Source organism: Anser anser (assembly GCF_964211835.1).
Source record: "Anser anser genome assembly, chromosome: 3".
Classification (NCBI taxonomy): Eukaryota; Metazoa; Chordata; class Aves; order Anseriformes; family Anatidae; genus Anser; species Anser anser.
In genome coordinates, this window is record NC_139722.1 from 41,055,830 (window position 1) to 41,071,411 (window position 15,582).

The 15,582-nt window shown below is 35.8% G+C and overlaps 1 long non-coding RNA gene across 2 annotated transcripts; it reads right to left on the reverse strand.

Annotated features, from left to right (window-relative positions):
• Positions 1–780: 780 nt before the first annotated feature.
• On the reverse strand, positions 781–11,083 carry LOC310897228. 2 transcript variants are annotated; one of them, XR_014582141.1, is made up of 3 exons: positions 9,350–11,067; positions 6,082–6,998; positions 781–5,819 (listed from the first exon to the last, which is right to left on the reverse strand). It is a non-coding gene; the product is annotated as an uncharacterized lncRNA (long non-coding RNA). The 2 variants fall into 2 exon arrangements; XR_014582140.1 differs by having other exon boundaries at positions 781–6,998; positions 9,350–11,083.
• Positions 11,084–15,582: the final 4,499 nt, after the last annotated feature.

Here is a 15,582-nt window from a genome sequence, read left to right on the forward strand (position 1 = left end):
CAAATTAGTAAAACACCAAATGCACTGTGCATCTTAGCTGCTATATCTCTTCACAGAAAGGAGATTATCTAAGTGAATAGTGCACATGTAGATACTGATGTAGTATACTAAATTTACACACATATCTCATGTAACTTCGCAAATCAGGAGGGATATGCAGTGTAAAATAGTGTGTGTTACAATATTTGTGTCTGTCTTGGATGATATATAATGATTTACTGCCATAGGTATAGGGTGAAAAAAACCTGAGTAACCAAACAGAATAATAAATCCTGTGAACGTAAATAAATTGAAAGAAATGTTTGAGGTCCACTTGGTATTTAATTGTAAAAATAGCCATTTTAATTTCACTTTCAATGAAGATAGCTTTTAAAATGATGAAAGGTCTTGAAAAACAAAAATGGTACATTTTTACTGGCTCTACTAAATTATTAGAGTCATATAGTCATACGAGTCATAGAGTCATATAGTACCAACGTTGATATCATCATCACAGGAAAAGGACTTCAACTAAGTTCTCTGTATGGAGTTATTTTAGGTACAGGTTTAAATTTCCTGTAATTATTTTTTTTCTAAGATCTCAGGCCTAGCTTTTGTTATATTTTGGAGTAGTATACCATGTTCACAAATACCAATACCAACATAAACCTCAAGCAATCCAGAAGTCTTTATATTTTGCTTTGAGGTCAACTGCAACTTAAGTAAGGTGGTTAGGGGAATAGAAAAATATATGTTCAAGTTGTAAAGCAAATACACAAAGAAAGTAAAACCAGATTATCAGTATCATTATTTACATTAATATATTTAAAGAAGATATTTTGTCACCTGAAAATAAGATCACGTTTGAATTTTTTTTTTTTTTGAACCAATTGCTTGTGACTGTATTGGAGGTATGTTAGAAGAATCTCAGAGTGAAGAGTAAGCTTACATTGTCTCATCATCTTAAACTATCTGAACTAATTTTATGTACAGTAAGAGGAAAGAAACTTGACTTTGAAATTTGCTTATCTTCTGCTTAAAAAAGAGATGGCATGTGCATAAATATATCCCCCTCTTCATGTTGTGCATTTTTTCTCTAAATAGAACTTCTGGGCTTGATGGCCCTTAATCAGTTTTCATCAGGTGACAGATTCATGTTCTCCAGTTGTATGAAAGTGTCTGGCAAAAACACTTGTTGCTTCCACAAGCATATTCTTTTTTAAAAGTGTCTGTTACAAGAGAACTTCAGGCATCAGAACCACTTTTTTTCCCCTTCTTCTTCACTGCGATTCTGTACCAGTGCACTGATGTCTCATTATACCTGTACAAGAAAGGCTATTATCCTTCACACGTTTAGCTGCTGATCTAAATGAAAGCACATTATCTAAATAGTTGAATCAAGGAGCATACAACTAAAGCTCATTTCAGTCTGATCTGTATTTCTTGGTGCTTTAGCAGGTTAACAGCTTCCTGTGAAATTACTTTATTCAAGGGTTTTCACCATAATTTGGTCATAATATGCTCTAGATCAAATGGTAATAAGAACTTGCAGAAAATCTGCAGTTCATTTTCATTTTATGTCTCAGGGGAAAATGTTTTTTTTTTTCTAAATAATTCAAAAATTGCTTTGAGAAACAATATGCACATCATCAAGGTTAAGTCTAATAAGGAATTTATCTAACAACACAGAGTGAGTATTTAAAATACTTATCATAGCACATGAAGATTGTAATAATGAATATTATGCTATTAATATTAAATGGTCAGTTAGTTAAGTTCCTACATATTTACAGTAGTAATGCTGAAAATAACATACAAATTAAGCTCTTTTTTTGAGTGTCATGCATTTCTTTCATGCTCTCAGAGGATCCCAGTGGCACAGTAATAGTATTCTGTCTATGCCAGCATATGTTATTATCATTGTGGAAGTTTATACTGGAGATCATTTTGTCATTAATCTAGGCTTCTGGAAAACTTCAGAACAGGAAGAGCATGTCATGGTGGAAATCAAACAAATATATCATCTAAAACCAAAAAAAAAATGGATTTCAAGTGTGTATGCTGTATTTCCTGTATACACTCTGTTTTCTGGTTGTGATACTAATATTTGTATGTGATGCAGGATGGAAATATTTAATTTGCTTTTGAAGAAAATTTATCATATTGTACAGTTTTTGGGTACATTTTTTTCTTGTGGTTAAAAACCTTATACTCGTAATCTGGACCCATAACAGTTTCAATGTTTCAAGTAGATTAAAAAAGAGAATGTCAGTTGCAATGCTTTTTCACATATACAAAGTGCATCCACCTTTTCACTGTAAGATTCATGAATTTTATCCAAATCTGATATATTCTTAAAAATAGGCCAGATGCTTTACCTCTTCAGAAATAATAAAGGGGCTTACTTTTCTGATGTACCTCTCTGGTTACCCACTTTATTTTCAGTCTCCCATTCTTCCTCCCATTTCACTCTGTGTTATATTTAGCGAGGATGAGATATTGTTAATAGCCTTCCCAAAAAAGCAGACACCTCCTACCACAACTTATTAAAGAAAAGTTTTGAAACACATATTTTTACCCGTACATAAAAGGCCTGAGCCACTAGATTGCAGACAAATGTGAAGGACAAGGGGGAATAGAGACCAGAGAATAAGCAATGTGAGCAGCAGTTGTGAAGCAGCTGTAACCTCTGATAGGGTTGTATTAAGGGGTTCCTAAGCAGTAGCTTTCTTTGCTAGTGAAACTGCATCCTGAAGTGTCCAGCATGTGCCTAAGCCCACATATAGGAGGATATCCTTAATATCAAAGGATGACCCTGCAAATTGGGTAGTTACAAACTGCTGAGTGCAGGATGTAGTAGGTATATGCTGGTATAGAAAAATAGGTATAGAAAGGACCTGAGTGCTAAATGGACACTTCAGAATAAAAATTGATCAGGTGCATTTTGTTCATGTCCTGGACTGAAAGCAGCTGTTATGTGTGCCAGATTTTCTTTGGGTTATAGTGAGGTAGGTTACTGTCTTCCTCTAATTATGTCACTCTAGCTACCAAGTGGGTGCGTATATGTAAGGAGAGAATAAAAGTGTTGGACATTATTGTATCCTTATAGAAAGAGATGAGGGATCTAAAACTGGAGATTTAGTTTTTCTTACTCTCTGAAGTGTGTCTTTTGTTAAAGATACCTGAACTTTCTCTGAACAAACTGGTGCAGCTCTCCAGCATAGCTCAGGCATTAGCTCAGGTCTGGGAAGCAGCAAAGCCATGTTATCTCAGCACGCCACCCTGGGGAGAGCATGTCTGGCTTTGTTGCTTCCAGTTTTGGAAAAGGCTTGGTTGCTGTTAGCTTGGGAATCTCTGTGCCACAGATGTTCACATGCCCTGAAAAGCAAATCCAGCCCATTATACTGCATACATCGACTCCGATACACAGTTTCTGCTCCTATTACCATCCTATAAAAAAATTGAAATTTGATTACTTATTTCATATCTTCAGGCTTTCTCACTTGCCAGACTTTCTGGTCTCCTCTTTGACCTGTAGCATAACTCTCATGTGTGTGCTGCAAAAATGCATTCAACATTTTGAACTTTTTCTCCACACAGAGTTCTGCCTTTTGCTTTCAGGCTGTGTTCAAGTTGCTGAGCAGGAAAGTACTTTCATGTCATAAGCTTTAGTTTTCTGCTTTTCCAACAGTCTTTTGCAATCTTATGGGCTGAAAGTGTTCACTCATCTGGTGCAGCAAAGGTTCTCATTTCTTTTCTGTCTCCAGACCTCTCTGTCCAGACTTGTCTCCTTACCGTTCCTTCTCTTCCCACTTTCATCTGTCTTCTTTCCACTGGTCTGTTCCTAATTTTGATATATTTTCTACGAATCTTCTGTTAAAAAAAAGTCACCTCTGACTCATTCCTCTCAAAATATATTCAAAGAAATATCTTCATTCCTCATATTTCTTCAAGATCCATACAAGTGGGTTTTGTTTCTGAGGTTTTGGATAGATATTTCACTTCCATGACGGATATTTCAGGGTTCATATCACTGCATCAGAAATATAGCCAGTCCAGACTCATAAATCAGTATTACTAAGGTGTATCTGAAGAACTGAAACACTTTTATTGCAAACATCAGTGATAATATGGGCCTTTGAATTGCCCTGGAATATGGATGAGTACAAACCATTTAGGAACAAATATTCTGTCTGATAACTGACAGCCAGCCAAAAGCAGCCCCTGATAAAGATAAATAACCTGTACTCAGGGAAATTTTTTGCATCATTAAACATGGTGAGCATATTAGCTAGCAGGGGGTGGAGCTGAGTCCCTAAAGAGATAAATCTAAATTATACGCGCTGCAGTGATCATAACAGTAATGCGCCATCTTGGCTAACTAGCTGACATCAATGGGGAAGGGAATTTCAGATTTAAATGAACCAAACTAAAGAACATTGCAGTGCGCATACAGATTAATTGGAGCACATCTGTGAACTTTTCAGCCTCTTCTGTGGTCTGTTTTCATTGGTGTTAAAACATGAGGAATTAGAATCTTCTTAGAATTTTCTTGTCAGTTTCTGCATCATTTTTTATGATTACTTTCTTATATGGTTTGATTAATTACTCCTTTATTTGCCTTCCATTAACCACCTTATACCATGGTTGTATCAACCCTTGCCAAAAGCTTATAGATGGACACTGGAAGTTTAGCAGAACTTTTTCAATAAACAGGAAAGTTCAATTAGTGATTATATACTTAAAATCTCAGAAAGAGAGAACTCTGAAATCAAAGTAAAGCAAACTTAGTTACACAGACATATGTCTGAGCAATCAAATTAAACTCTGTTAAAGAGAACATAAATTGGATTAACTGTTTTCCTTAAAGTGAATAAAGTATACTTTTAAAAGCATATTAAGTATATTTTCTTAGCATGAGGAATGTCTTAGTAAAAGAGAATTGCCTGCTTTTAAATATTTTCCTTCTTGTTTTCAAAACCAGGAGAAAAATGTGGGTTCAAACTGCTAGAAAGGGCATAGAGAAAAAGATGAATGTTAATTGGTTGAAGTTGTCTTGGTGTAACTTGAAGTTCTGTTTTATTAATTGATTCCATTGATTTGCTGGATGACATGATAAATAAGAAAATAAACCAGATGTAACTAACACATTTTTCAGTCAAAATCAAATATGCATTTTCTTGAATAATCAGTTTCCAGGTGTGTAATTGCCCTGCTAGTATGTAAAACTGTTCAAGTGGCTCATATAAAAATCAGCAATCTTCTCTCTTGTATATAAAGATCTGCTTGCAAGCACCTAAGCATATTTGATAATGTGGCCTGAATGAATCATCAGAGTAAAGAAATGTGAACTCCAAAGGGCACTGCTTTTGCTCCATTCCTCCAAAGGTCTCCAGGGCCTGGTCTGTGGCTAAACAACTCCTATGCATGCTCTTGGGCATTAGACCTGAGGTACCCAATCATCCACCAGATTTTCTGGGCTGTTTCTCCCCATGGGGAAATGACAATGATGGGTGGGAATTGCTTACTTTGATGGTAGGAATTGTTCAGCTGGCTGGCTGTGAAACTGTGACCCAGCTGGGAAGCCAGCATCCAACTGCAGCATGTGTAATTTAAATGGGCTGTTGCAAAACAGGAAACTTCAAAAGCTTTACCTGTGGCCAAAGGGGCTTGTCCCTTAGAGTAACAAATAAAAAATGGTAACTAGGATTTTATGATGCTGTTATACCCTGTGGAGATACAACTTCTCAGCGTGGTTGCCTTGTAGTTCATGGTATTTAGCAAAATGAGAGATATATCAAGAGAGATGATCGAGTACAAGTCCCTTGCTAGACAAGGCCCTGTAAAGTAACAAACAGCAAAATTACTTACTACTTGATTATATGCTGAAACTGCTTAGCTGATGCTCAGTGCTGAGCATTCAGCAAAGTGGATGGAGGACAGTACCCTCTTAGTACTGCTTAAAGTTAAACTTAAGGAGAGCTTAAATGTATATAAATTATCCTGAGGCCATGCTGAATAACTAGGCAGCAAGAACTTTCTGAGATCACCTGCACTTATAAACAGGAGTATAGCAAGGAAATGATAAAGAATATCTCCTACCTTGATTATACTCAGTTATGAGTATATGCATGCTTGGGGATGAGAGTACTGCTACAGGTCTCCCTGTCAGTCTTCTGGGTGCAACACCCAAGCCTCTGTGTGCAAAATGTTTTTTTATGGAGCAGCTGTGAAGCACAGACTTCATGTCTAGTTTCTCTGTCAGGAAGCCTTTTGACTGGGTTCAGTAAATCAACTGATATTGATGCTGAAATAGCTCAGCCTCAAGTGAAACAGTGGATTTTTGATAGAAACCTCAGTTCAGTCACAATTTGTTGGAAAATTTATGACCACTTCTGTGTTATTTAGAAATGTAAAATATGGCTGAACCAGCCTTGTCTCTATCAATAGTGGCTATTGCCACTGCTCTTCAGAAAATTCTGGGTTTGTATATTTGAAGGACAAAAGTAACATCAGCTGAAGTGAGTACAGACCAAGAAATGCTGGCCAGTTTCTTTAAGCATAGTGTTGTTGTAAGCAGGCAATAATCTATTTTTAAAAGCCACAAATATTTAATTTGACATTTTTGTCTCCAAAAAGGGTGCTGCAATTGCACTCCATTCAGGCTAATGAGCTGTGGAAAGGTTTTCCAATACCGATCCTGTCCTCTGTGCTTTCCTCTGAGGAACTGATTCAGCAAGGTGCATCAGCTGGGGTGTAACTAACATTAAAATGGACCTTTGATTTCAGCTGCATCACTCTTTTGTTCAAAGCTTCAGACTGTCTTCCATAGTGTATTAAATTGAAGATGTTTTCTTCCTCCTACATCCATTTGACGTTTTCAACTTTTACCTTTGCTTCTTTTCTGTGTTTTTCAATCTTCATGTTCTTGTTTTGTTCTTGCTTTGTTCTTGCTTTGTTCTGTTCCAACAGGTCTCTTCACTTCATCATTTCTCCTCTTTAATTTTGTTTAGAGGTTCCTAATGGAATAAGATAACTGAGTAAGATAAAATAGTATAGTAAAATCAACTTCAAACTTGAAGGCTGAGTGATTTGTCTCAGGTCCTGATTGAATATTAAGTTTCATGAGTTTTGGAATTTTTTTCCTTTACTGAGTAAACCAAAATCCCTTGAAGTCAATGGAAAACTTTTTACTGAGTTCAGGGGACTCCTGTGTAGAGAGTACTCTGATATTCCTTCTCAGTTTTGGTAAGAGAATAGCAATTTTAACAATGCTATTTGTCTGCCTGGGGGAAAGAAGAAAAAACACACACACACAAAAAACAGGACAGTGCAAAATATCACATCCCTTGTGTTTTCTAAGCCCATAATTTTGCAATAACCATGATCATGTAAGATCCAGGGAGGAGAGATTAGTTCTGGCATCCAACTACTGAAGGCAAATAATGCTTTGATATGTTTCTCTCAAGCTGTGAGTTATAAAGCTTTATGAAAATAGAGCAGGAAAAAAAAAAAAAAAACACTCTTGTGATAAAATTCTGAGTAAGCAGTTCCATGTGGACTGTCATTTTCTTTCCTAATTGCAAATGCCTTCTAACACCTTTCCATCACTTTATTCAGCATTTTTAATAATCAACAGTAAATGTGAGTAAATCACATTGACCCTTAAGGTTCATATATAGATCAAAATAAACACACAGAGATTAAACAAATTGTTGCTTTTACTTCGATGATATGCAAACAATTATATACTAGGTCAGTTTAGGGCACTATTGATATTGCTTGCCAACCAATTTATCTGAGAAACCTCTGACCCCTTTTAATGTGCTTCTTCAAAGAGGGAGACCTAAGAGGCTCTTAGGTGTGACTGATAGAAAATTGCCATGTTTTTTTTTTTTTAAACTAATAAAAAATTATGAATATTACTTATTATGATTTATTTTTAGCTTAAGTCAAAGGTAAACTGATAGCAATTTATTTTTTTTTCTTTCTGAGATATTTAAAAACATACAGATAGGGATTCAGAAGAAATTTTATGAAAACACATACTACAAGGTGTAATAAATTTTCACAGTTTTATCTACTTTTCCATTGGCTGTAGAAGAATATGTCTGTTCTTCCAAGACATGTTTTAAGATATTGTCGTTCTTGAAAATGTTGTCACTTTAGCTAAACTGGTATTCTTTTTTTTTTTTTTTTAAAGTAAAAGAAACCATTAACATCTAGTGATTTGCTTATATTGTTCTCATTATTATAACAGAATCTTACCTTTAAATCAACAATATATGATTCTGAGAGGGGAAAGCAACTTTAAGAACTGTATACAAAGCAGACAACATAAATCATGACAAAACATTAATTTACCAGGATTTAAAGGCAATTATATTTTTAATGCATTCTGTTCTCAGTGGTACTTCAAGAGAAGTACACACAATACCGGATTAAAAAAAATGCACTCATTAGGATTCAAAAAATGAATTTAAATCTTTTAATGTCAAGTACTGCTAATCATTTCTAAATTGAATTACTGAGTACCATTCTTGTTAACATATTTCTGAATATGATCGCTTTCGCAAAGGACAATAAAAACAAAGGCCAGCTAACGTGTGTATTGGCATGCAATCAGAAAGTTGTCACTGCATATACTGTTTAACTTCTTGGAGGAGGTAAAGCACATAAATATGTGCACTTATCACTTCATTCCTCAGAAACTATCATGAACCCAGATCTTTTCTTTGTATGCAACCATTTTCAGTTCTAGCTCTTGACTGTTGTGCATTTTTCATATGAAAACAGAAACACAAGCAACAACAGATTTTACTTTTATCTCCTCTTCTTATAGTCCGTTATGTAACTCACTGAGATTTTACCACATCCTGAGAAAGATGTTTTTTTTCCAATACAAGCATGCATTGTCCTGGTTTTTTTTTTTTTTTTTTTTTTTTTTTTTTTTTTTCCCCTGGGATCCAATTCATCATTGAAAATCATGATGTAGTTTTGGTAGTAGGTGCTGATCCCTTTTAAATGTTGGTAACAAGACCCAAATGTTTGAGTGGTCCATGGAAGCAGGCTGAGTGTGTGAAATGATAAAGGGAGAGCAAGAAATGCTTGCAGTCAGGAAAAGGAAGGTTTGGTCCTGCATTGCCAGCCATGGGTTAGCAACTGGCAATTACTAGTAAATTCAGCAGGCTCTGAAGACTTCACAGAAGCCTGATGACACAAAACTAACTTGCATTTGTTCTAGCTAAATGAGTTCAATGGCCCAATAGTCTGTCTGAATAACACTGGCACCCCAATTTTATATGTTTTAAACTTTTAAGGATGTTTTTCACTAAGGTGCTGCTCTCCTTTAGACATTTAAAACACTCACGGTTGTGCAGACTAAGAAAATAAGAAAGGCAGGGGGTTTCCCAGAAGAACAGTATGCCATGACCATGGGGCTCCAACATCTCCTCTGCACAAATCGTCTTGGTAGCTCCAGATTGAGGGAGAAGCAGGAAGCTGTTCACACCTGCTTTAAAATCTACTCTGGTGTGAGATGAATCATCCTTTGGTTCCCTCCCTCTTTCCACTGAAAACAGAGACAGTGAAAAAGACTTCCTTAAAACATTTACATCTTTCAGATGGTAAAAATTATGTGACATGATGCCTACCCCAAGGATTAAGTGTATTATTACCCCTCTCCTTGATATTAGTAGATTCATTTCTGTGACGTAGATGCTACGAATATTTTCATTGTCTTTTCATATATCTACCAAATGGGTGATATTTCCCAGATCTATTTCATAGTTCATGCCATAAATATCCCTCAAAGCTCTTCGGCTTCTGCCTACATGTCAGATTAAATTGGGGTGAAGAGGCAATTAGTGCCATGAGATCTGAGTTCAGAATTTTATGCTGTAGTGAGCTCAACTGTGGATTCAATTGTAGAAAACAGGCTAAGTGTTTTGAGTATTATTATCACCTAATTACACTTACCTAATTACACTTTAATTAGGATGAGTAGCCAAGGGTTCAGTATTCCCAATAAGTGGAGGCTCCTGTCCGAAGGAACTGAAGGCTCGTTGGAAGGTATCACACAAGAAAATTACTGATTTCAGTCTACTTTTTTTTTTTTTTTTAATATCTCTTTCCACAATATTTTGTGTATAGACAGAATAAAAGTTACTCAATTTTAAGTGTACCATAAATTCTGTAAGTATGGACTGCATTTTTTTTTTCCCCACAAAATGATTTTACCATGGGACATGGAATTATGTTCACAGAATGTCATTTCATAGAATTTTTACGATGATTAGCACAAAAATGAGGAAACATGGATTACACTACCTCTGGATGCATTCCAGAGAAGACTGTAGTAAAGTCTATGGCTTTGACCAATTCAATGTTTTCAATTTGTTTTGTTAGCCATTTCCAGTCTTCTCCATTTGTAATCTTGGTAGTTTGTGAGAAAGATGTGAAACAGTTAGTCCATCAACACATGTAATAATGAAAAGTAAGAAATGCTGATGCTAGTGAACAGGAAACCTGATGATAGTGAACCTTGTTGGAAACCTAGAATCATAGAATCATAGAATATCCCAAGTTGGAAGGGACCCATAAGGATCATCAAGTCCAACTCCTGGCACCACACAGGTCTACCCAAAATTTTAGACCATGTGACTAAGTGCACAGTCCAATCGCTTTTTAAATTCAGACAGGCTTGGTGCAGTGACTACTTCACTGGGGAGCCTGTTCCAGTGTGCGACCACCCTCTCGGTGAAGAACCTCTTCCTGATGTCTAGCCTAAACCTCCCCTGCCTCAGCTTGACACCTCGCCACCTCCAAGCGGGCTTGTAATTTGAGAAGTGGCATTGTGACTTTTTACATTTATTGTCTTTCTGTTTCTTTCTAATAAGATTTATTAGTTTATTTTGTTAAGAAGTTGTCTTTTTTTTTCCTTCTAATTACAGCATAAGTATTTATCCTGCTACACTTATTTTAACTACTGATATTACAAAGAATAAAAGTATATTCAAAAGTTATAGCTTTATCTACTGCTACTGAGACAGGTAACATCTTTTATGATATTTGAAGGTCTCTGCTTAGTATATACTTATGCAATGATTTCTCTGGGACTGCTTACATGCTTAGGCTAAGATATGTATATGCATTGCATATTTCAGATTTGTCCCTCAGTTAACAACTATTTTAATCATATGCAAGTCAGGATGAACTTCTTTCTAACTTTGTATATATAGCCCAGATTGCACAGTTTCATGGGAATAAAAGATAATAAATCATATTCTTCAGATAAGCAGATATGGTGACTCAAAAGACACAAAGTTTACACATCTGTTGAATAAAGCACTTCCATGTTTATATAATAACTTTCCAAAGAGGAAACGTGCTTTAATCATTCATGTTTTTTGTTTCTTTGCCTGATGTTCCCAGAAGCAAGTTCTTCTGGGCATCACATTAAAGGTTTGAGAAATCCTAGTCATTGATGCAGTAGTATCACTTCCAGCCGTACTTTGCCTTTCTTTGCTCAGATAGCGAACAAATCAAACTGTGATGTCTAAATTCTCACGAGAAAGAGTGTAGTGAGAGCCAAATGTGATTCCAATAAGAGACAAAGTAGAAGCTACTAACATAAACATAATCTGGTTACAGCCCTGCAACTGTGACTTTGAAGACTTTCCTGGATACTCTCTTTTGGATCATTCTGTCACCATGCTGATGTACTTAAACCAAGATCCTGCTATTAGATCAAAACAAAGTTACATGAAATTCTACCAAAGAGTTTTTCATAAAGCATAATTACAAGACATTGTAAGAAGCACGGCTCAGTCAATTGTATTGAATTGTTTGCATAGATCTAAATGTTAGAGGCTTCAGAAAGAATTAATAAGTTTCCCTTTGTTAGACTGGGACGGAAGGAATAAACATACTGTTCTCCAGCAAACTGTGTTGAAGGATCTTTAACATACTTAATATCGAGTCATTAAAATGATAAAAACCCTTTGCAGGTTTGCTCACTCTAGGTTTTTTCATCTTTTTTTTTTTTTTTTCCAGATGCTCTCTCACTGTTATGCATTAGACATATTTTGAAAGGATCTGTGCCAGAACATGTTTGTGATGAGATAAAGGCCGTAACCTTTTCAGTACCTCTTCATAGGAAGTTTGCCTTTAATTACTTCCATCTTCAGTTTCTGAACATTCAGTTTTCAGTTATAAGGGGAGTGATTTCTGTTAGTGCATTTTAATATGTTTCCCTTTATCCATATCCTAACGTCATAAAAGATGTTGGCATCTTAACAGAATTTTGGCACCTCTGTTTGTTAGAATCTTACTTTATAGCAGAACCTAAATTTATTAACTAGGAAAAGAATTTAGGGTGAAGATAGAAAAGACATGATAGACACTTTAATACTGACTACTGCTCATTTACATTGCAAAAGAGCTCATGTAAGTTCTTACACAAAAACACTACATACTGGATAAACACAAGATCTTGTTACGTAATTGTCATGCTCTTTTTGTCCCAGTTGTGCAATGTTTATTCTTCTTTGGACTTGGAGGCCCACTTGACTAGCATCTTTGTTTCCTAGAAGTTCCCCTAGACAAATACTATCACCACTTTCATGTTACATGATACATCTCCTCTCACAGATATGTTAGATTTAATTATATCACTACAGCTTTAACTTTTGTTGCTGAACTGTTTTTCCTTTGAGCTGCAAATCAAACCACATGTGCTACTTAGAGCTCAGTTCAAAATTAAGGCTGTTCTCCTTTCTGCTAGAAATTAGTGTCAGGTAAGGGCTAAGTGCAGAAATTTGGGGTGTCTGCTAGACATAGTGCTCTCTGCACATTGGTTGATGGCAAGGGACCATGAGCAACTGCTTTAGCAGAGAGAGGAATGAAGAAAAGAAAATCCTGTGGTCATTGGCCACTCATTTACATATATTTTTTTTCATTAAATCAGTTTCAGCCTGGCCTCTGCCTTATTAAAAACAGCTTTCTCCTCTGTTTCCGAGTGAAAACAACAGAAGAGAAAGAAACCTCATTCATAGAAAAAACAGCCTATAAACGTCTCTCAGAAATTACTATCTGTTAACCCCTGATGTCAAAGTGCTACTCTATAGTGGTCATTCCAGTAGTTTGGGACGTTAATTATGAAATGGAATTCATTAAAACATACTGAATATCTTACACATGTTGATGGCATTGTATTACTCCAGACCTTGTTACTTTGTCTTTCATGGACTGAATGCTGCCTAGTTACCAAGTAAGCCTCACGACTGGAAAACTAAGTTGTAAATTAGAAGAACTGTTTTAAAGAACAGACATAAAAATTCCAACCGTCTGCATGCTGACTGTATTCCTGACACTTTCTCCAAATTCCTTCTCTAGATCATCTTCCTCACATAAATTTTTATGGACTCGGTTACAAGGGATACATCTAAACGTCTGTAGAGATAGAGGACTAGTTAAATGGGGATGTGGGAGAGAACTGGTTGTGGGGAAACTGCAGAGCACTGAAAATCACAGGGCTCATCACAGTTTAACATATTTATGGAGAAAAATCCATGGATTCTACTCTCCAGCTTTTTTATTATCCTAGTATTTCTGTAAGGCAAAAATATTTATTCTTCAATTTAAAAACAGTTGATGATAGCTAGTTGCTCAGTGCTTTGAGATTTAACAAACCAATTAAAAATTACATGATAAAAAATAAATAAAGAACTTTACAAATGTACTAAGTTCAGTTTGCAATGCATTCAAAAGCCTTGGGAGTGGTAAAAGAAAGGTGACCTATGTATGATGTCCAGCCATTTAAGAGACCAATGGTCTCATAGGCAAACTTAAATTAGGCCATCAGACAGTGTTTCTTGTTTGTACAGGAACAGATGACCTTAGATTCACTGAATTAAAAGGCATGCAATTTTCACTCATTTTTTCCACACAGGAAGCAAACTTAGTGTCTTTCTTTGCTTTTGTGTTTGGATCAGTAAATTTTACTGTGGCAGAGTGGATTTCAAACAACAATGATTAAATTACAAATAACAGCACAGTTGCTAACACCTAAGGGTTTGCCAATGTGTATTCCAATTCTTTGCACATTTATGAGAATTTCCTGGGCTCGGGAATTAATAATGCTGCTTTAACAGTTTTCAAAAAACAGTCTGGCTCTGCACAGGTTGCCTTTTACTGCTTCCATGTCCTAGGTACTCATTCCCACCTGTAAGACCCTCCTTTACAAGACTGAGAATTTTAGCTTATACACTGGTCACTACATGACAAACTGGTATTTTTGGGTACCAGACAATTTTCCAGAGAAGAAGGTGAAAAGGTACATGGCTAACATGCGCACAGGGAATACCTCATTGTCTTGAGAGCACTACGGGGTGAATCTGGCAGAGCGGTGTTGCAAAAACATCCAATATGCCTAGGAGGAATAGTCCTAAGAGAATGGCTGTGCTTAATTGATCTTGTGCTGATTCATACCCTTGACTAGTGCAAACCAGACAAGAAAAACTGAGAGCTGTGACCACCCTGTGAAACAGAATCACTTCCTCTCCTGGTTTCAAGCTTGTGTTCTTCTTTCTAATTCTCTTCTAGTTTGTAGCATTTCCAGCAGAAATGTCAACTATTATGTGAAACTGTGGAGTGATACTGTGATATTTAGTATTGAGAAATCATGAAGACAGTACCAGAGTAATTTCCATTTGTGACCTGAGATTAGATTTACATGCGTACACTTCAAACAAAGAACAGCCTTCACAGAACTCAGTGGGAAGATATGTTCCTGAGGTAATAGCTTTGCAAAAGGTACATCTAGGATTTTAAGAAATGAATGACTGAGTGATTAGAGATCTCTGTTATCTCAGAGTCTTAAGAAACCAAAGGTTTGTAATTCAATTTTTAGATGGATTTTTTTTAAGATAGCAAGAAAAAAGAACTGAAGTAAATGAGAACTAGAAATTATAATGGAAAAGAGAGGAATGGAAGATACTTCTCTGACAAGAGCTTTGAGAAATATACTGATGAGCGGATAAGGTGAATAGACTAAGATCTTTTCTGTCACGTATCTCTTTGTGGAAAGAACAATATTATAGAAAAAAAGAAGTTTGAAATCTTTAACCTCAGGTGATATTAGTGAACAGTTCATTTCATATCTTTTAAGTCCATGTAAATTAGATAGAACTGTTTGCACTAGAAAGATTTGCTGAAGATCAATGGGAAAATCATTGTTATTTGCTAAGATGGAAAACAGAGCTCACAACTGAACTTTCTAATTCTGAACTTTTCCTTAAGATCTTACAAAGGAAAAAAATAGTCTAAGATACCAAATAGAGATGTGCCAGTGTACTAATGGCAAATGGTTTTCCGTTTGTGTAGCTCACACAACTGCTCTTAAAACAAACAGTTTTGATGAGAAGCCAGTCTTTGATTGCACCAAGTGAGGTTTCTTTGTTTGGTTCAGTCTTGTGAAATTTAGTTACTAGAGCAGACAGGCAAATTTGAGCTATTTATATATTTTACCTGTATAACTGTTGTACTAAATTCACTTAATGCCATTATGCACAAACAACTTAAGAAATATATAGCTTTCACCAG